This window comes from Monodelphis domestica, chromosome 3, assembly GCF_027887165.1.
Source record: "Monodelphis domestica isolate mMonDom1 chromosome 3, mMonDom1.pri, whole genome shotgun sequence".
NCBI classification, from domain to species: domain Eukaryota; kingdom Metazoa; phylum Chordata; class Mammalia; order Didelphimorphia; family Didelphidae; genus Monodelphis; species Monodelphis domestica.
In genome coordinates, this window is record NC_077229.1 from 87,002,560 (window position 1) to 87,023,904 (window position 21,345).

At 40.7% G+C, this 21,345-nt stretch overlaps 1 protein-coding gene across 3 annotated transcripts in view; it reads right to left on the reverse strand.

Moving 5' to 3' along the window:
- Positions 1 to 20,466, reverse strand: part of TBXA2R (thromboxane A2 receptor) — a 42,366-nt gene extending 21,900 nt beyond the window's left edge. Inside the window, exon 1 of one of the 3 annotated variants that reach the window (XM_007489168.3) lies at positions 19,911 to 20,466. The gene's annotated coding sequence lies outside the window, so the exon portion shown is untranslated. Of the gene's footprint in view, positions 1 to 19,121; positions 19,397 to 19,493; positions 19,650 to 19,910 lie in introns of those variants that run through there. The other 2 variants (XM_007489169.3, XM_007489167.3) reach the window with 2 other exon arrangements.
- Positions 20,467 to 21,345: the final 879 nt, after the last annotated feature.

Consider the following 21,345-nt stretch of genomic DNA (forward strand, 5'->3'; position numbering starts at 1 on the left):
TATTGATTCTTAGACAGAAGTTAAGAGTTAAAAATATATATATTATTTGGGATGTCTCTCTGGGAGCCAGGAGGGATAGGGCCCCAGGGTGAAATTTAGATGATGTGAAAATAAAATATATTAATAAAACCTATTTTTGAAAACTCCCAATACCTTTGGGACTTTCTGATTCTCTGGAATCAGCATCTCCATTTCTTACATGTTTATTCCAGGCTGAGGGGAAAAGGAAGGCTGTCTTTTTGGTCCCCAGATTCCTACTAACCCTTAATCCTCCTCAAACTGGGGTGGGAGATAGGGAAAAGTACAAGCATTTATAAAGCACTTACAACATGCCAGCCACTGTGCTAATACTTTAAAATATAATTTTATTTGACCTTCACAGCAACCCTAGGAGGAAGGTGTTATTATTATCTTTATTTTATAGTTGAGGAAACTAAGGCTAAATGATTTTTTGAGCATTATAACAGCTAGGAAATTTCTGAGGCTAGATTGAACTCATGTTTTACTGACTCAAGACCTAGTACACTAGCTACTGTGCCACCAAACTACTTGGATGGGTAGAATAGCCAGGAGTTGGGGTTGAACTGAATCTGAGTCAGTTCTGCATCCTAGGGTCCCTTCATGTTCAATTTTCATCTTTCTCTGTCTCTCCCCATCCTCCCTCCCTCCCTCCCCCCCTTGTTTCTTTGTCTGTCTGTCTGTCTGTCTGTCTCTCCCCATCCTTCCTCTCTCTCTTTCTGTCTCTCTGTCTGTTTCTGTTTCTCTGTGTCTGTCTGTCTCTGTCTCTGTCTTTATCTCTCTGTCTCTGTTTCTCTCTCTGTCTCTTTCTCTCCATACCCTACCCCAGCTCAGTCTCTTCCTATCCAAGCTTCTCCACTCAGAGTCTCAGAAATAATCCAGGAACTCAAGAAACCTGAGTCTGGTTTGGGTCCTGTCTCTGACTTCTTGCAACACTTTGGACAAGTCACTACAGACATTTGTTCACTGAGTCCTCCAAGGTAGAGTCTGATTCTGAGGCATAAAGTAGGAAATGTAGATGTTGGAGGGGGCTAGAGTCTTCCCTCCTTCCCAGGGGAACACAGCTAACCAGGACTTTTTCCAAGGAACAATACATAACATCTGTCAGCTTGGGAACTTGGGACTTTGAAGATTTTTAAAGTTCTCAGACTTACAGCAGTCAGTGCCAGAAGGCATCTGGGTCTAAGGCCAGGGGATCTGGGTTGGAGTTGAGGATGCTAGGGTGAGGTCATGGGAATAGAAAGGAGAAGGGCATGGCTGGATGGGAGAGATGGTCTGCTTTCAAGAGGAGAGCAGTAACTAGCAATTTTGGGACAGAGATATTGGGACACCCCAGGACCCAGGGAGAGATCACTAAGGGAGGAAGAGAAGCACAGCTAGGATGTAATTATCTGAGTGGGTGAGGAGAAAGTCTGCCATCTGGTAGCCTCTTAATTTTTTAAACTAATTTTAAACTAATTATTCTTGCTTGTTCAAGCCCAGTTCTTTCTAGTTATAACAGCTAAGCCATTGAAAACATTTAGCAAGCACCTATTCCACATTAATCACCGAGATTAAAAAAATAAGTAATGAATATTCCTTTACTTAAGAAATTATATTCAATTTCAGGTTCCCCTAAATTTTGGTTTTCTTGAGACGAAACCCTGGTCAACTTATTTTTTGTTAATCCTTACCTTCTGTCTTAGGCTTGATACCAATTATTGATTCCAAGGCAAAAGAGTGGTAAAATCGAGGCAATTGGAGTTAAGTGCTTTGCCCAGTCACACAGCTAGGAAGTGTGTGAGGCCAGATTTGGACTCAGGACCTCTCATCTCCAGGCCTCACTCTCTATCCACTGACCCATCTAGCTGCCTCTACCCTAGTCTAAAACTAGCTCCAGTGAAGGCATAGGATTCAGGTACTAGTGGGATTTGGGGGTGAAGAGTGGGGAGGAATCAAATGGGATCTCACTTGTAGGGATCTGAGGCAAAACGTTAAAAGAAAACACAAAAGGAGACGGGGAAAGACCAGGAGAGGCAGGGACCAAAAGGAGACCAGAGCTGGAGGAAAGAAAGGGAGTGGCAATAGGGAACAAGAAGCAGAAGCAGGTGCAGAAAAAATGGAGATGCAGGGCAAAGACTGGCAGAATGAAGGAACAGAGGGAGAGAAGAAAGGGAAAGGAGGCAGATAAAGGAGAAACAGAAGGAATGAACAAAAAAACAGAATGTGCTGAGATAGAGAGAGGAAGGTGTGAGGTAGACACTTGCTCAAATGGGTTCCACTGGAACAACCTCCAGGAACTGATGCAGAGTGAAAGGAGCAGAACAAGGAGAACATTGTACACAAGACTGATACACTGTGGCACAATCAAAAGTAATAGACTTCTCTATTAGTAGCAATGCAATGATCCAGGACAATTCTGAGGGACTTATGAGAAAGAACACCATCCACATCCAGAGGAAGAACTGTGGGAGTAGAAACAGAAGAAAAACAGCTGCTTGATCACATGGGTCGATGGGGATATGACTGGAGATGTAGACTCTAAACAATCACCCCATTGCAAATATCAATAATATGGAAATAGATTTTGATCAATGACACATGTAAAACCCAGTGGAATTGTGTGTGGGCCATGGGTGAGGAGAGGAGGGGAGGGAAAGAACATGAATCTTGTAACCATGGAAAATTTTTCTTAATCAATAAAATTAAATTTAAAAAATTAAAATAAAAAACCCAACAAATAATGATTCTAGCCTCAGGAGAATGTGAGGAGGGAAGAAAGGACCCTGGAGGGGAAGGAGAAATAGCATTCTGTTTGACATCTGGAAATTTACCTCCAATCTCCTTCTGAAACACCCAGAACAGCCTCTGACTAATGAATCTGGGCCTCCGGCTCTCTGGACCTCTTCTCTCCTGTTACAAGAGCCCTAAGCTTTGAAAGGCTTGACCCAGCTCCATTGGGCTGCCCCAGGACCTGCCTTTATTTTCCTCCTTGAGACTAGACTCTAGGTTGGGATCCTACCTTAGAATGCCAAGAATTCTGGAAGCATAGAATCTTGGAATTACAGACTTCTAATGAGAACTTTTTTGCCACAGAAGATAGGGAAGAGGCAAGCATAAAGTCTCTGGAAAGGGGTAAAAATGGAGAAGGGAGGAAAGAAGGAGGAGAATGATAAAGGCTAACTATGACATTCCTTTAACAAACTTCTTGATAACAGTGGAAGACGAGTACTGTTTGGGTTAATAATCTAGCAGGAATTTGCTCATTAGAGTTCAGTGAAAGCAGATCTGGGGAAGAAAAGAGAGCCCACTATTAAAAAAAAAATCCTCCCTAACCTTCCATCCTCTCTAATTGAGGCTGGTTGATTGTCTTGTCAATAGAATTAGAAGCAAGAGCTGGAGAAGACTGGAGGGAATCCTGCCTTAGCTATTTGGTAGCTATGTGACTCATGGAAAGTCATTCTAAAGTTCTTTGTTCCTCAGTAGCCTCATCTGTAAAATGGGGATTACAAAAGTTTCTATCTTGCGGGAAGTATCACTTGGGGTAACATATGCAAAACACATTGTAAACCTTAAAGCATAATAGAAGTGCTAGCAATTATTATGAAGGAATAGTTCATTTCCCCCCAATTACATGTGGAAACTATTTTTTTTTTAACCCTTACCTTCTGTCTTAGAATCAATACTGTGTATTGGTTCTGAGACAGAAGAGTGGTAAGGGCTGGGCAATGGGGGTCAAGTGACTTGCCCAGGGTCACACAACTGGGAAGTGTCTAAGGTCACATTTGAACCTAGGATTTACTATTTCTAGGTCTGGCTCTCAATCCACAGAGCCACCTAGCTTTCCCATAGAAACAATTTTTTTAACATTTATTTGCTTATATTTTGACTTCCAAATTCTTTTTCTCTCTTCCCCATTTCCTGAGACAGTAAACAATTTGATATATGTTGTACATGTGCTATCATGCAATGCATATTTCTATATTTGTCACATTATGAAAAAAGACACATATCACTAAAAAAAGAAGAAAAAATTTATGAAGAAAATAAAGCAAAAAGCAGTTCACTCTGAGCTTCATTCAGATTTTGTCAGTTCTTTCTCTGGTAGTGGATAGCATTTTTCATCATGAGTCCTTTGGAGTTGTATTGTCTTAGATCATTGTATTGCTTGATAAAAGCTAAATCATTCACGGTTGCTCATTTTACAACATTGCAACATTGCTGCTACCATGTACGATGTTTTCCTGGTTCTGCTCACGTCACTTTGCATCCATTCATGTAAGTCTTTCCAGGTTGCTTGAGATCATTCTGCTCATCATTTCTTATAGCACAATAGTATGAAGGAATAGTTCTTGATGGTTGGTGACTCCATGGACCAGACATGAGTAACTGGGAAATATGCTGTTTTCTTGGGTGTTGTAATGTGGATGGGATAGAAAGTTTCTTAAGGCTCCTCAAGCCTAGAACTTTTATCCATTTATGATCATTCATCTACGGATAAATGATTTCAACCAAAGGAATTTCAAAATTATCACTGGAGTCCTGGGTAAGATACAAAAGACCTCAGGGGCACAGATGGTGTTTTTGTTGGTGTTGGAGGTAGACGTTGCCAAAGTACAAAGATATGGGAAGTGAATTGCTGGTGATGGAGGCAGTGTCTGAAAATATGTTTTGGGTACAGACACAGGAAGCTCTTAGCTAGGGATGGAGAGTTTCTAATGAAGGTTTGATTATTGCTGATTTGATTCAAAGGATGTTAAACTGAAAATGGAGGAAGAAGAATAGATGGAACCATCTGTGTATATCTGTGGAACAAGATACCACCAAACCCATCAGGGATGAAAAAGAAATAAGAATAAGGCTACAGAGCTCTAGTTACAGACAACAATTTCCAAGATGAATGGCAATAATACTCATGACCCAAGTCTGCACACAAAAGGAAAGAATAATGGGTAATGAGGTAAACTAGGGATTTTAACTCAAGGGGGTTAAACTCATATGATTTAGTGAGATTCACTAGGATGTGATCCAATGCCTTGAATATGGTACTGCATGAATATATTCTATTTAAAAAAAGATAAATTAGATATCTGGATTTCAGGAAGGTATCTGACAAACTCTCGATATCCTTGTGGACAGGTTGAAGAAATATAAGCTGGATAATTGTGCAGTTAGGAGGAATTCATTGAATGACTGGACCCAAAGAGTAAGGATGAATGAGTTGATATCAACCTGGATAGAGGTCTCTAGTTGAGTGTTCCAGGGATCTGTCCATGACCTTATTCTGCTCACCACTTTTATCAATAACTTAGATGAACACACAGATGACATACCTAATTAAATTTGTGGATGGCACAAAAGAAACATTTGGGATTTCAGAAAACATTATATGTTCCGAACCTAGGCAAAGAAGAGCCTTTGTTCATGGGAAAGCTTTTAAGGTTCCATTTTGTTTCATTTGTTCAATGCACTCAAAAGCATTTTTAAAAATCTGTTAGTCAATTAAAACAACTCTGAGATATTTCCTCATACCTATCAGATTGGCTAATCTGACCGAAAAGAAAATGATTAATGTTGGAGAGGATGTGGGAAAATTGAGGCACTAAACACTGTTAGTGGAACTGTGAACTGATATAACCATTCTGGAGAGCAAAATGGAACCATGCCCAAAGGGCCATAAAACTATATATTCCCTTTGACCCAGCAATACCACTGCTGCATCTGTAACCCAAAGAGATGAGAGATAGGGGGAAAGGATCTACTTGCACACACACACAAAAAAAAACTTTTTAGCAGCTCCCTTTGTAGTGGCAAAGAACTGGAAACTGATGGGATGTCTATCAACTGGGAGGTGGATGAACAAGTTCTGGTGTATGATTGTAATTGAAAACTATTGTGCCATAAGAAATGATGACAAGGGTGCTCAGAAAAAACCTGGAAAGACTTAGATGAACTGATGTAAAGCGAAGTGAGGAGAACAATGTATACAGTAATAGAAAAATTATATGATGATCAACTGTGAACTAAACTAGTACCAGCAAAGCAAGGTCCCAAAATAATCCCAGAGAACTCAGGATAAAAAAATGCTATCTAAAGCCAAAGAAGAAATTACTAGAATCTGAGTACAGATCAAAGCATGCCATTTTTCACTTTATTTCCTTCATGAGTTTTTTTTTATTGCATGTGTGATATGTGTCTTCTGTCATGGCATGAGTAATATGGAAATATGCATTGCATAAAAGCACTCATATAATCCATCACAGACTATTTATGGCCTCCAGGGTGGGGGAGAGAGGGAGAGAATCTGAATCTCAAAATAGCAGAAAACAATTGTAAAAAATTGTTTTTATGTGTAATTGATAAAAAAGAGAAAGTTAAAGGAATCTCAATTATGTCTTTGTAAAGATGTTTGCTGTAGAAAATTCTATCTGCCCCCTTTCTCATATTTTCATCAAGAATACTCTTCTTGAGGCAGCTATGTATATATCTTAGAGGATTGAGAGTTAAGCGTAGAGACAGGAGGTCCTAGATTTAAATCTGAACCCAGACACTTCCTAGTTGTGTGATCCTGGGCAAGTCACTTAAACCTATTGCCTAACTCTGTTCAACTGTCTTGGAACCAATACTTAGTATTGATTCTAAGCTTTTTTTTTTTTTAAGAACACCCTTCCTATGTGCACAGACCATTCTTATAAAGATTTTATTGATGAGAAAGTAGGTTATTATCATTAAAAATACTAATTCTATACTGTTTTCTATGTTTTAGGCACAAGGTTATCCAAAACAAGTTTTAAAAATTAACTTAATATTATTCTCTATCCAAACATTTCTTATTTAGAGAGAGAAATGTATACACTGGCATAGTTCCTCCCAAGCCCTTGGACATTTCTCTTCCCCCTCAAAATCTGAGGTTACTCATAGAAATATTGAATAAGGAAAAAGTAACAATATTAAATTTTGGAGTTAACATTCTAGAATAGTGGTGAATTAGAAAAATAATTTAATCTTTCGTGCTACTTAGTTTCCTCCTTTCTTTTTTAATGTATGAAGAAGTCATTGCCCAACCATTTCAAGAGATGGACAGGCAATGATCTTAAAAGTAGACAATCTTAAAAATTCCTCCTTCTGTCTTAGTCTTACTTGGTTCTTAATCTGCTACTCATTTTCTAAAAAGGAAAAGTCTGGAAAAGATTTTAAATTAGAGCAAGTTTATTTCTTAATTTTTTTTCAGTTGAACTAAAAAGGAAGTTTTTAATATCCTTCCATAGATGTGACTAATACCTTATTCCCGTTATTTTGGATAGTGGCCTATTTCATTTTTTATTGTCTTGAATATTAATCCAGTGACTTATGGCTCAGTTGGCAGTATGTTAAGGCTTAGAGAAACCCATAAACAACCCAGTAAGGCTCTAAAAATGCACCCACAGGGACAATAATAAAGAAAACTAAAGATTTATAGCTGTAAATTCTCCCATCTAGCCAAGGGATGAATAAGAAATACTTTTAAAAATAGATGAAAACACTTCCTAGCTGGGCGTCACAGCCCCCATTACCTAGTCCTTAATGTTCTTCTTTCTGTCTTAGAACCAATGCAAGATGGAAGTTAAGGGTTTTTAAAAAATAAAAGCATAAGATTTTTCTTAGCAAAAGCTACTGACTTGGAAAACAGATCAAAGAGAAATCATTTTAAAATTGTGAAACTACTTAAAAGTTATGACCCCACCAAAAAAAAAACCCAAAGAAAAAAAAAGACTAGACATCACATTTTAAGAAATCATAAAAGAAATTGCCAAGATCTTTTAGAATCTGGGGCAAAGTGAAAGTAGAAAGAATCCACTGATCACCTACTGAGAGAAACCCTAAGATTAAAATGCCCAGGAACAACATAGCCAAAATTCAGTTTCTAAGTCAATGAAAAAATATTGCAAGCAGTCAGAAAGAAAGAATTCAAGAGCTAAGGATCCACAATCCGGATCATACATGATTTAGCAGCCGCTCCTGTGAAGAAGTAAAGCACTTTGAATATGATATTTTAGAAGGCAAAGAATATAGACTTACAACCAAGATAACATCCAATAAAACTAAATATAATTCTACAGGAGGGGGAATGTATCTTTAAAAAAAAACCACTGTATTTTCTCTCTTAGAATCAATACTAAATATTGATTCCAAGACAGAAGAGTGGTCAGGGCTAGGCAATGGGGGTTAGGTGACTTTTCCAGGGTCACACAGTTAGGAAGTATCTGAGGTCACATTTGAACCCTTTCTCTAGGTCTAGGACCTCAGTCTAATGAGCCACTTAGCTGTCCTGACTAAAAGTATCTTTAATGAAACAGACTCCCAAGAATTCCTAGTAAAAAGGCCAGAGTTAGAGAGAAAATTTGAAGTGCAATTACAGGAACGCAGAGAAATATAAAAAATTAAACATGAGTGAACATCCCCAAGGGGTTAAACAAGAATAAATTATTTACATTATAATATGGGGGGTTGATACATAAGCCCCTTCTTAACTCTCTCATCAGTGGGGGTGATAGAAGTCTAATTAGACAATAGGTCTGTTGTATTTTCTGTTTGTTGTGTTATATCTTGATTATCTTTAAAAAAAAAAACAATGGAAAGAGGTTAAGAAGACTATCCTGGAGCAAGGGAGGGAAGAGATAGGAAGGTTAGGGGAAATCATTTCACTTAGTTGGGGTTCACAAGTAGAAGTCTATACAAACATTGAGGAAGGGGAGGGAGAGGGGTGACACTTGAACTTTACTTTCATCTGAACTAATCAAAGGAGCAAAGAATTCATAAAACACACAGTTCAGTACAAAAATATAGTTCACTAAAAAGGGAAACAGGAGAGAAAGCAGAAAAGGGAGAAGAAGGAATAGGGAGGTTAGATTAAGGGAAAGATTAATCTTGAGTAAAAGAAACTAAGGATGAAAAATATTTATAACAACTTTTTGTGATTGCAAAGAATTGGAAACTGAGGGAGTGTCAATCCATTAGAGAATGGCTAAAAAAGTTACGGTATATAAATGTGATGAAATACTATCATGCTGTAAGAAATAACAGAAAGCATAGGTTCAGAGAAACCTGGGAAGACTTGTAAGAATTGATGCAGAATGAAATGAACAGAATCAGAACAGTTTATATAATAATGAGATCATAAAGATGAACAATTTTGAAAGTGTTAGGAACTCTGATTATCATGACTAACTATAATTCCAGATGATTCATGATAAAAATGCTACCCGCCTCCTGATAAAGAAGTGAAGGATTCAGAGTTTATAACTAAGTATTTTACAAAGAGGAAACAAAATTATTACTTTTTGCAGATGATATGATGGTTTATTGAGTAAACCCCAGAGTCAACTAAAAATCACTTGAAACAATCACTTTAGTAAAGTTTCAAATTAGAAAATAAACCTACATAACTCATCAACATTCTCTCACTAGAATAAAATTCACAATACTGCCTCAGTTTTTGCTAATTGGATACTGTACCATTCAAATTACTAAAGAATTACTTTATAGTGCTAAAAATAATAATAAAGAACAAAAAATAAACTATCTCAAGGCAAATAATGAAAAAGGAAAAAGGAAAGGGACCTAGAAGTACCAGATCTCAAACAATACTACAACATCAGTAATCATCAAAATTGTTTGGTACTGACTAAAAAACAGAGAAGTAGATTACATGTTAGACAAATGGAGACAAATGAGCAATGAGCATATTAATATTGTGTTTGACAAATCCACAGACTCCAATTACTGGGATAAGAACTCATTATCTTATCAAAAATTGCTTGGAAAATGGAAAGTTGTCTGGGAGAAATTAGATATAGGCCAATATCTCACATAATATACCAAGATAAAAACAATATACTAAGATAAACTACAAATGGATGTGACCTAGATATAAAAGGTCATATCATAAACTACTTAGAGATAGAGAGGATTGTAGAAGATAAAAAAGCAATTTAGATGACATGATTGAAGAGTTGGTGGGTTGGTTTTTTGGTGGCACAAAATCAAGCTCTTAGAATTAGAAGGGAAATACTAATCTGAGAAAAATAATCTTTGCAGCAAAGTTTCCTTATAAAGACCGATATATAAAGAGCTGATTCATAAATATATAACATAAAGAGTTATTTGCTAATAGACAAATGGTTAAAAGATATGACAAAGATGTCTTAGAGGAAGAAATCAAAGCTAATCAACAGCATATGAAAAATTACTAATAAAAAGAGAAATGCAAATAAAGTAACTCTGGGTTTCCAGCTCATATCTATAAGATGAGTAAAGATAAAAAAAAAAGAAAATTATAATTACTGGAAAGGCTGCAAGAGCACAGGCAAATCAAATGCATTATGCATGGAGCCGTGAATTGGTCTAGCCATTCTGGAAAATATTTTGGAATGCTTCCTAAAAATCTACTAAATTGTGCATACCTTTTGACCGTAGCCATGCTGCTCTTAGTTAAATAAATTGAGAGAGACCAAATAATGAAGACAGATCTATCTATAGGAAACCATGGAAGTGTCCATCTACTGGAGAATGACTGACCAAATGAATGCAATAGAAAAAGGGATGGTTTGAGAAATCTGGAGAGATTTGTATGAACTCATGAAACGTGAAGTGAACAGAAGCAGGAAAACAATTTTTACAGTAGCAACTATAGTGTAAAGACAAATTTGAAAGACCTCAAGGACTCTGATCGGCCGCTATTCCAGAGGGTTGATTTTGCAGGCTACTCCCCATTTCTCGAAAGAGAGGTGATAGGCTTAAGATGCAGAATGACACATGCATTTTCTGATGTGACCAATGAGAAAATTTGTTTTGCTTGACTTTGTATAATTGTTTAAAAGGGTTTTTTTCCTTCCCAGTTTGGGTGAGGGATGTGGAAAGAATAAGAAAGTTAGTGATAGATGTGAGAAAGGGGAAAAAAAGGAAAAAAGGAAGGAAGGAAATAAAGAAAGGAAGAAAAGAGGGACATGGATTTTTTTTTAAATACACAGAAGAAAAGATTAAAAGGAAACAGAAAGGGGGCAGCTGGGTGGCTCAGTGGGCTGAGAAGCAGGACTAGAGACTGTATGTGCCAAGTTCAAATCCGGTCTCAGACACTTCCTAACTGTGTGACTGAGCAAATCACTTAATCCCCACTGCTTAGCCTTTAGTGCCCTTCTGCATTGGAACCAGTATACAGTATTGATTCTTAGGCAGAAGGCAATGGTTTAAAAAAGGAAACAGAAGCAGAACATTAAGTTATGTCAAATTTATTCTTTGTTTAAAAAGGAAAAGCAATGACTGGGGACGTAGACTCAAAGCGATCACCCTAGTGCAAACATCAATAATATGGAAATAGGTCTTGATCAATGACCCATGTAAAACCTGGTGGAGTTGTTCATTGGCTACAGGGGGTGGGAGGAGGGGAGGGAAAGAACCTGAATCATGGAACCATGGGAAAAGATTCTAAATTAATTAAATAAAAGTTTTCAATTAAAAAAAGGAAAAGCAAGTTGTACATTATAGAGGCTTGCAGATTCATGTCTAATCCTCGTTCTTCTGATCTGCTTTGTATATGAAAATGCTCATTTTATATAATGTTTGTATAATCTCAGTGTGTCTGTTTGTGTTTTCTCCTGGTGGGAATTTCAACCATGTTTATTTAGTCAACCATGGCTTCTTTTTGTCTTCATTGTTTTGAATGTAATTTCTACTTTCTCTTAGAGTAGAGTCACATTATGAGGAATAATTGAATAAGGTTAAAAATTAGCCTTAAAAATCTCTTAAATTGTCCATTAAGTACAATGTTTTAACTGTAACTGTAGCTTTAACTTTAACCAGTTAGAGTTGGGACAGTACTATGGTCTCTTTAAAGGAGCTCAGTATCAGAAAGAAGTTGTTTCTGAAGTGAATGCTATGGAAATAATTGACTGAGAATTTAATTTTTCACTCTACCCAATTGAACTATTGGTCAAGAGAGATCTAGGAACCAGAAATTCTCAAATGGAATGTAAATATCAAAAACAAAGTCATGCTTACATGGTGAGAGATTTTACAGGCAGGAAAACAGATATATGGGAAAATGCTTTTGAAAGAGTCAAACACATGTACATGTGATATTAAGAAAGATCATATCACCACATTTCTTTTTTTTCTTTCTTTCTCCTCCCTCTCTCTATTTCTCCCTCCCTCCCTTCCTTCCTTCCTTCCTTCCTTCCTTCCTTCCTTCCTTCCTTCCTTCCTTCCTTCCTTCCTTCCTTCCTTCCTTCCTTCCTTCCTTCCTTCCTTCCTTCCTTCCTTCCTTCCTTCTTCCTTCTCTCTCTTTCTCTCTAATTCTTTCTTTCTTTCTTTCTTTCTAATTCTCTCTTTCTTTCTCTCTCTTTCTCTCTTTCTCTTTCTTTCTTTCTTTCTTTCTTTCTTTCTTTCTTTCTTTCTTTCTTTCTTTCTTTCTTTCTTTCTTTCTTTCTTTCTTTCTTTCTTTCTTTCTTTCTTTCTTTCTTTCTTTCTTTCTTTCTTTCTCCCCCCCCCCACTTTATTTCTTTCCTCACCATGAGGCAAGAGACTACTCATAGAAGTTAAAGGGGGAAAAGCAGGGGCTTTCTAGCTGACAAATAATTTTATAAAAGTCAGCTGAGGCTTAACTCAACCAGCCTGAAACAGAATTAATAGACTAAATATGGTCATAATAGAGAAGAGATTCTAGTTTCACAAGGTGAGATATTCATACTCTGAGAGACATGTGGAGATTGAGATTGGCTGAGAAAGAAGCAGATTCATATCTCTTATCTTATTCTGGGGCAGATGTTCATTATGCAGAATCACTGAATTACTAAAATTGTGGGTTTTGGGGGGGGTCTCTCTCTCTCTTTCTCTGTCTCTTTCTGTGTCTATCACTGCTTCTTTCAAGTATATTTGAATCTATGTGAATTCCACATGGGGAAACTAGATGGATAGAGAGTGACTGGAGTTAGGATGATCTGAATTCAAATTCAGCCACTTAACCTCTATTTGCCTCAGTTCCTCATCTATAAAATGGAGACACATTGAAGAAGGAAATAGCAAGCCACTTTAGCATCTGTGCCAAGAAAACCCTATGGATTAGTCCACAGAGTCATGAAGAGTTGGGCACAACTGAGCAACCAAACAACACAACAAATTATATGTACAAACTATATGAATATTGGGAATGACGTGTTAGTGTCCCAATGTCATAGTTTCATGATCATCAATGCAAAGAGCAAAGAGCCACAGATATTTTGGCTCATCTGTTCAGTTTCATAGTTTCCTTCCATTTTCTTTTATAAATGCTTTTGGTATGACCTGGCTTAGTCAGGTCACATGCCAAGCTTTTTTGCAGGCTATTGTGTAAAGTGACACTAATTTTAATTTTCCATTATCCTTCTTCACAATGTTTGGTCTTTTTATTTTTAAACCCTTGCCTTCTGTCCTAGAATCAATACGGTGCATTTGGTACCAAGGCAAAAGAGCAGCAAGAGCTAGGCAATGGGGGTTAACTGACTTGCCTAGGGTCACACAACTAGGAAGTGTCTGAGGCCAGATTTGAAGCCAGGACCTCCTGTCTCTGGGTCTGGCTCTCAATCCACTGAGCTATCCAGCTGCCCCCTGAAATAGTCTTTATTATAATCTGAAATTGTCCTTGGTGGTCAGGTTTCTTAGATATTGGATGTTTTTTAACTAGAGAAGTCTCTAGTTTCATTTGAGCTCTTCATTGTGGTAATTGTTTTGCATCCATTACACTTAAATGAATAATGATATTTAAAATGTTTTTACCCTTATACATTTCCTTTTTAAAGTCTGTTTAAATATAGTGGGCTTGAACTGTTAAAATTTCATGCAACATTTTCTTCTCAGCTTTGTTTCTCTAATCTGCAGGGAATTTTGGCTTTTGCTTTAATCAGTGATCTGACTGGAAACAGACAATTTGATCGGAAATTACTCTGATGTCAATAAACAGAGATTTCCTGTCTCTTAAGATAAAATTACTTTTGCTTTTTTTGTGGCATTGTTTGATTCTTACTATGTCCTATACCTTTTGAAGTTTTTCTTTTTTCTTTTCTTTCTTTCCTTCCATCTTTCTTTCTTTTGCTTTCTCTTTCTTCCTTTCTCTTTTTTCTTTCCCTCCTTTCTTTTTAAAACTTTTTTCTTTTCTCCCTCCCTCCCTCCCTTCCTCCCTCCCTCTCTTCCTCCCTCCCTCCCTCCCTCCCTCCTTTCTTTCTTTCTTTCTTTCTTTCTTTCTTTCTTTCTTTCTTTCTTTCTTTCTTTCTTTCTTTCTTTCTTTCTTTCTTTCTTTCTTTCTTTCTTTCTTTCTTTCTTTCTTTCTTTCTTTCTTTCTTTCTTTCTTTCTTTCTTTCTTTCTTTCTTTCTTTCTTTCTTTCTTTCTTTCTTTCTTTCTTTCTTCCTTTTTCCTCCTTCCTTTATTTTCTGGCTCTCAATCCACCTGAGCTACCTGGCTGTCCCCTTGAATCTTTTCTTGAAATTATTCATGCTATCTATACGTAAGCTTTCTGACTAACCTACAAGCCTTTAGCCTACACTTCCTTAGTCTGACCATCTTTTCCAATATATTTTCATCTTTTCACTTTACATTGGAGTTGTGGCATGTATCTAAGTATGTGTTGACTTGGTTTGGAGGACCTTATCTCAATTCCTGAGTTTCTTTTCTTCTCTATCTTCTACAACAGAAGTTGGTGAACAAATTTCAAGACAAAACCTTTTCTTACACTCATCAGAAGCATTATAGTTCTGGATGACCCAGTATTTCATGAAAGGTCATTTCTCATTTTCCTAGGGCCCATCTTGAAGCCGACTTTGTCAAGATTTTTTTTTACCTCTTCTGTAGAGATCCTGAGAACCACCCTCTGGCTAGCTACATGGTATAGTTCATAAAGAGCTAAACTTGTCATCAACAAGACTTGAGTTCACATCCAACTGCACACAAAATTTTCTAATCCTTAGTTTTCTTATCTATAAAATAGGGATAATAACTCTACCCACTTTATCAGGTTGTTCTTTGGACTAAATGCGATAATGTATACAAAACCCTTCACATAGAAATCTCAGCTATTATCTTCAGATCTGATGTCTTTAAGTTAGCTGGCTTTCATTTATAAGTAGTGAGTGTTGAACATGTGCCTTAGTTCTTCCCAAAGCTGGCTGTTGGCTGTTAGTCAAAGATGCTACATTGTCTGGGCCAACAATTAGCACATAGCTGAAAACCAGGGATTATTAGCATCCCCTGAGAATTCCTACTCAAGTAGGAGTTGGACCAGAGCTCCTCTAAGTTCTCCAAATAGTTTTGAGATTTTGTGATTCCAGAACCATAGACTCATAAAGGCACGATTCTCTGGGGAAGGAGTTGGAATAAGAAGGTACTGTCTGAGAAGAGCTGGGGAGGCTGTAACCAGAAGTGAGGGACGAAACCAAACCTTTGGAGCTGAAAGGGACCTTAGAGCTCAGAGATGCCGCCATTATCCCTTTTTACTTTAGAGCTTGGGCACAGGCACATGGAGGAAGGGAACTTCTGATGCTGGAGTCCACTTTGGATACTGAGACCTTACCATTCATGATGCTGGGGAATTTCCCTCCTTTTGGACTCCACTGAGATGGAAGCTGCAGCCAACTTTAGTGGCATTACATTATGAAAGGACCTTTTCTCCAACTTATCACTCTACCTCCACCTCTCTATCTCCCCACCACTATAGATCTTTTACAGACATCAAGGCTCCATCCCATCTTTCTGACTGCTCCCCTCTCTGATACACTCTTCCTCCTTCCAGCTAAACCATCCTTATCCTGTGCTAAGCAGACTGAACTCTCAGAAGACTTGCCTTATGGTTCCAGCTTATCTATCCCTCCTCTTAGTACCCATGAGTCTCATCTTACAGTCTGAATTTAATGATTTCTCATTTGATTCTTTATTGACCTCTATCGTCCTTAAATTCCACTTTCTAGGTGATCTTAGGGAAATCACTTTCCATCTCTGGGTCTCTGTTTTGCTATTGATTGAGGGGTTGAACTAGATTATCTACTAAGGTATTGTCTAACTGTCAAATTCTGTGTTTTAAGGTTCTTCCTATCTCTAGATATTCTATGTTCTAAAGGTTCTCCTAGATATGACATTCTGTGTTCTAAGCTCCCTCCCAGCTCTGACATTCTCTGTTCTAATATCCTTCCCAGCTCTGACATTCTCTGCTCTAAGGACCCTCCCAGCTCTGACATTCTCTGTTCTAAGCTCCCTCCCAGCTCTGGCATTCTCTGTTCTAAGCTCCCTCCCAGCTCTGGCATTCTCTGTTCTAAGGAGCCCCACAGCTCTGACATTCTCTGTTCTAAGCTCCCTCCCAGCTCTGGCATTCTCTGTTCTAAGGAGCCCCCCAGCTCTCACATTCTCTGTTCTAAGGGTCCTTCCTCCCAGCTCTGACATTCTCTGTTCTAAGAACTCTCCCAGCTCTGACATTCTCTGTTCTAAGGTCTCTCCCAGCTCTGACATTCTGTTCTAAGCTCCCTCCCAGCTCTGACATTCTCTGTTCTAAGCTCCCTCCCAGCTCTGATATTCTCTGTTCTAAGAGCCCTCCCAGCTCTGACATTCTCTGTTCTAAGGTCTCTCCTAGCTCTGACATTCTATTCTAAGGTCTCTCCCAGCTCTGACATTCTCTGTTCTAAGCTCCCTCCCAGCTCTGATATTCTCTGTTCTAAGAGCCCTCCCAGCTCTGACATTCTCTGTTCTAAGGTCTCTCCTAGCTCTGACATTCTATTCTAAGGTCTCTCCCAGCTCTGACATTCTCTGCTCTAAGGTCTCTCCCAGCTGTTCTAAGCTCCCTCCCAGCTCTGACATTCTCTGTTCTAAGGTCTCTCCCAGCTCTGACATTCTCTGTTCTAAGCTCCCTCCCAGCTCTGATATTCTCTGTTCTAAGAGCCCTCCCAGCTCTGACATTCTCTGTTCTAAGGTCTCTCCTAGCTCTGACATTCTATTCTAAGGTCTCTCCCAGCTCTGACATTCTCTGTTCTAAGGTCTCTCCCAGCTCTGACATTATGTTCTAAGCTCCCTCCCAGCTCTGACATTCTCTGTTCTAAGCTCCCTCCCAGCTCTGATATTCTCTGTTCTAAGAGCCCTCCCAGCTCTGACATTCTCTGTTCTAAGGTCTCTCCTAGCTCTGACATTCTATTCTAAGGTCTCTCCCAGCTCTGACATTCTCTGCTCTAAGCTCTCTCCCAGCTCTGACATTCTCTGTTCTAAGCTCCCTCCCAGCTCTGATATTCTCTGTTCTAAGAGCCCTCCCAGCTCTGACATTCTCTGTTCTAAGGTCTCTCCTAGCTCTGACATTCTATTCTAAGGTCTCTCCCAGCTCTGACATTCTCTGCTCTAAGGTCTCTCCCAGCTGTTCTAAGCTCCCTCCCAGCTCTGACATTCTCTGTTCTAAGGTCTCTCCCAGCTCTGACATTCTCTGTTCTAAGCTCCCTCCCAGCTCTGATATTCTCTGTTCTAAGAGCCCTCCCAGCTCTGACATTCTCTGTTCTAAGCTCCCTCCCAGCTCTGACATTTTGTTCTAAGAGCCCTCCCAGCTCTGACATTCTCTGTTCTAAGGTCTCTCCCAGCTCTGACACTGTGTTCTAAGGCCCTGCTTAGCTGTGATCTTTTCTGGCTCTAAACTATCTGAACGTGAATAATGTTTTCTCCCCAGTTCCCCTGAGGCAAGTCTCCCGAGCCTTCTCTCTCCATTCTCTAACTCAGGGTCCAATGAAAGCACTGTGGTCAGATTTGAAGGGCTAACTTTTGAACGTCTACTCCAATTAGAGAACATAGACGAGGCTTCATAAACTGTAAAGTGATCTATGAATGCCCCATATTGTTGTTGTTATTGGTTTATCCCCCAATTCCTGCCTCTTTCACATAATACCTCTGTAGCTATGGGAAAGTCTCTTCCCCTCATCTGTAGCATAAGAGGGTCAGACCAGACAGCCTTGAAGGCCCTTTGGAGCTCCAGACCTAGCCTTTGGCCATCCCTCAGGGGCAGTGATTCTCTGTGGGAACCATATTTCCCACCCCTCCAACTCAGCCACACCTCCTGCCTCTTGGGCTTCCTTTGCCTTTGTCTGGTTTGTGAAGCAGGTAATCCCAATCTAGGTATCCTCTTTACATGGGCATCCATGTGGATGTCTGTGAATACTGGACACAGCCACACACGCGTGTAGACATGTCTACACCTAGTCAATGACTTCCTCTCCTGTACCTTCCTTCTATGGAACCTACCATGCATGTGATCTAAAACCCCCCAGAATCCTAAGTGACCCATATAGTCTGAAGGCTCGTCAGGTCATCTTGCGGGGACCGCTCTGTTTTTCCCGAGATCCCAAAGGCACTCGCTGCTCGGCCACCCTCCCGCCCAGCACACTCACCCCCAACAAGGCATGGGAAGTGATGGGGCTGTGAACTGGCCTGTGAAAATGAGGAACCCCCAAAGGGTGCCCACAGGCGACACCTGGGCGACCCGGGACATGGTGGCACTCCGTGATACCCAACCACAAGCCGTGGCGCACAGACACGGCCACACCGTCCCACAGGGTTACCCAGGTGGCCACATCCCCGTGAGGTCCCAGAACTCACACACAGGCACAATTCTGCAATTATTCAGTGGTGCAGTCACACCCAACCCACATATGGTTCCCATCAGGCTGGGTAGTAAGCTGGGGCAGCTGGTGTTTCTCTCTCCCCAAAAGGGTTCCAGTCGCCCCAGCCCGGGCCTGCCTCTGGAGCTGCCCGGGAGGGTGGCGGTGAGGGGGGCCACGGGGGGCCCTGGCCAAGCCAGCCCGCATCTCCTCCCTCAGCTCTCATCTCCCAGTCACTAGATCTATTTTCCCAAGACCTCTCCTATCTCTTCCATAAAAGGCTAGCCCAGGGGCCAGGCGTGTTGGTGCTCGTGGTGGTACTGGTGGGATCCTGGTGGGACAGGACCTCGGCTTCGTTTCCAGCTTCCTCCAGCCCGTGCACGTCCAGCCCGGAGCCCCCACTCCTGCCTGCCGTGGTGGTGGGGAGCCCAGGAGGGGGGGAGGACAGATATCCGGACAGAGAAAGCCAGCGCCTGATTTTCAGGGACCTGAAGCTCACTCACCTGGAGCCGAGGATCCGGAGAGCCCGGAGGGGTTGCCTGAGAGATCCTGGGGAAATCAGAGAGATCTCGAGGCAGAGAGCAGCCTGGGGATGTGGGAGCTGGGGGAGCTGTGCCCCCGCAAGCGGATGTGACTGAAAGTGTCGGAGAGACAGACACAGAGACAGACAGAGAGGGAGCGGGAGGAGAAGGGGAGGAGGGCTGGGGACGGATTAGTGCATGGGGGTTAACCCCTTCAGGCTCAGGATTGCTTTCTCCGGACGGGGGTCAGGGGTCAGTCGGGGAGTGAAGAGGCCCAGGGCATGGGGGTGTGGGGCAGGGGGAGACGGTGGGGAAATAGGAGAGGAGGACGAGAATAAAATCACTCAAGCCTACCTAGCTTCTTGTCCCCTCCTCTGACTAGTGATCTTCAATCTCTGGTGAATGGAATACACTGTGTGTCTTAGGGAAACTGAGGCACAAATCCCAGGGGAGGGGCTGCCAGCCAAGAAGACAGATGGAATTGGGCTCAGGAACCCAGAAAAAGAGATTCCATTGCCCGAGATGGCCTGTGGGGCCACGACAAACCTAAAAATAGTTCCTTCATTCCTGGGGTCAGGCTGAGTTTACTACTGGTTGGATGGACAGGAGGAAGGAAGGACGGGAACAAGGCAGAGAGATTAGGCTTTGTGGAGCCCGAGATGTTGGGGGCCGGCTGCAGGGGTCCATGGGAGGGAGCTCCAAGGGCAGGTTTGGGGGAGTTTGCTCGAGAGCATTTAGATTCAGCCAACCTCCCCCCAGATCCCCCCTTACCTTTGATGTATGTCTAGTGAATCTGGGATGCTAGTGGGCAGCTGTCCTCCTAGCCAGGAAGAAGGACACCCCAAGGCAGCTGGGTCAATAGGTAGAGAGGAGGAGGGGTCTGAGCTGTCCACGGACACTGGGGCCTGGGGGAGTTGGTCATGGGGTCTTGGGCCCCCCAGCTGTGGTAGGGAGGGGTAAGTCTCATAGACTAATGGGGGTCATTTCCGGATCTCCCAGCACGGAGAGGGGCTGGCAGGGAGAGTTATAAATAGTCCTTTCCTGTCTAGCTCTACTGAGAGGGGAAGAGGGGGTCACTTTTCTGCCTCTGTTTCTATATTTCTGTCATTATATTTCAGTTTCTCTGTCTATCTTTCTCTCTGTCTACCCTCTCTGTCTCTGTTTCTGTCTCTCTCTTCTTTCTGTCTGTCTGACTCTATTTCTGTTTCTCTCTTCTCTGTCTCTCTATTTCTGTTTCTGTCTATCTCTTCTCTGTCTCTCTATTTCTGTTTCTGTCTATCTCTTCTCTGTCTCTCTGTTTCTGTCTGTATCTGTCTGTCTCTGTCTCTTCCTTCCTTCCTTCCTTCCTTCCTTCCTTCCTTCCTTCCTTCCTTCCTTCCTTCCTTCCTTCCTTCCTTCCTTCCTTCCTTCTCTCTTTCTTTCCTTCTCTCTCTCTTTCTCTCTTTCTCTCTTTCTCTCTTTCTCTCTTTCTCTCTTTCTCTCTTTCTCTCTTTCTCTCTTTCTCTCTTTCTCTCTTTCTCTCTTTCTTCTCTTTCTTTCTTTCTTTCTTTCTTTCTTTCTTTCTTTCTTTCTTTCTTTCTTTCTTTCTTTCTTTCTTTCTTTCTTTTCTTTCTTTCTTTCTTTCTTTCTTTCTTTCTTCTTTCTTTCTTCTTTCTTTCTTTCTTTCTTTCTTTCTTTCTTTCTTTCTTTCTTTCTTTCTTCTTTCTTCTCTTACCTTCTATCTTAGTGTCAGTTCTAAGGAAGAAGAGCATTAAGAGCCAGACAATTTTGGGTTAAGTGACTTGCTCAGGATCACACACTAGGAAGTGTCTTAAGGTCAAGGTTGAACCTAGGACCTCCCCTCTCCAGGTCTGGTACTCTATCCACCTTGCTATCTATCTGCCCTGCCCCCCCTCTTTTAGTCTCTGTTTTTCACTGGTTTTGTCTCTGCCTCACTGCCCCATTCTCTCTCTCTCTCTCTCTCTCTCTCTCTCTCTCTCTCTCTCTCTCTCCCCCTCCCTACATCTCCTTTTCCCTCTTCCTCTCTCTCCCCATCTTTCTCTAAACGTCCTACAATGTTAGACCCTCTCTTGGTAACCCTACTTTCTCTGTTTTGTCCTCATTTTCTCTGTCCCTGCCTTGGTTTCCCTGTGTGTCCTTCTCCTCAGGCTTTTTGTCTCAGGTTTCTGTTTCAGTGCCAGGAGGAGGATTCTTGGGTCCAGAGACT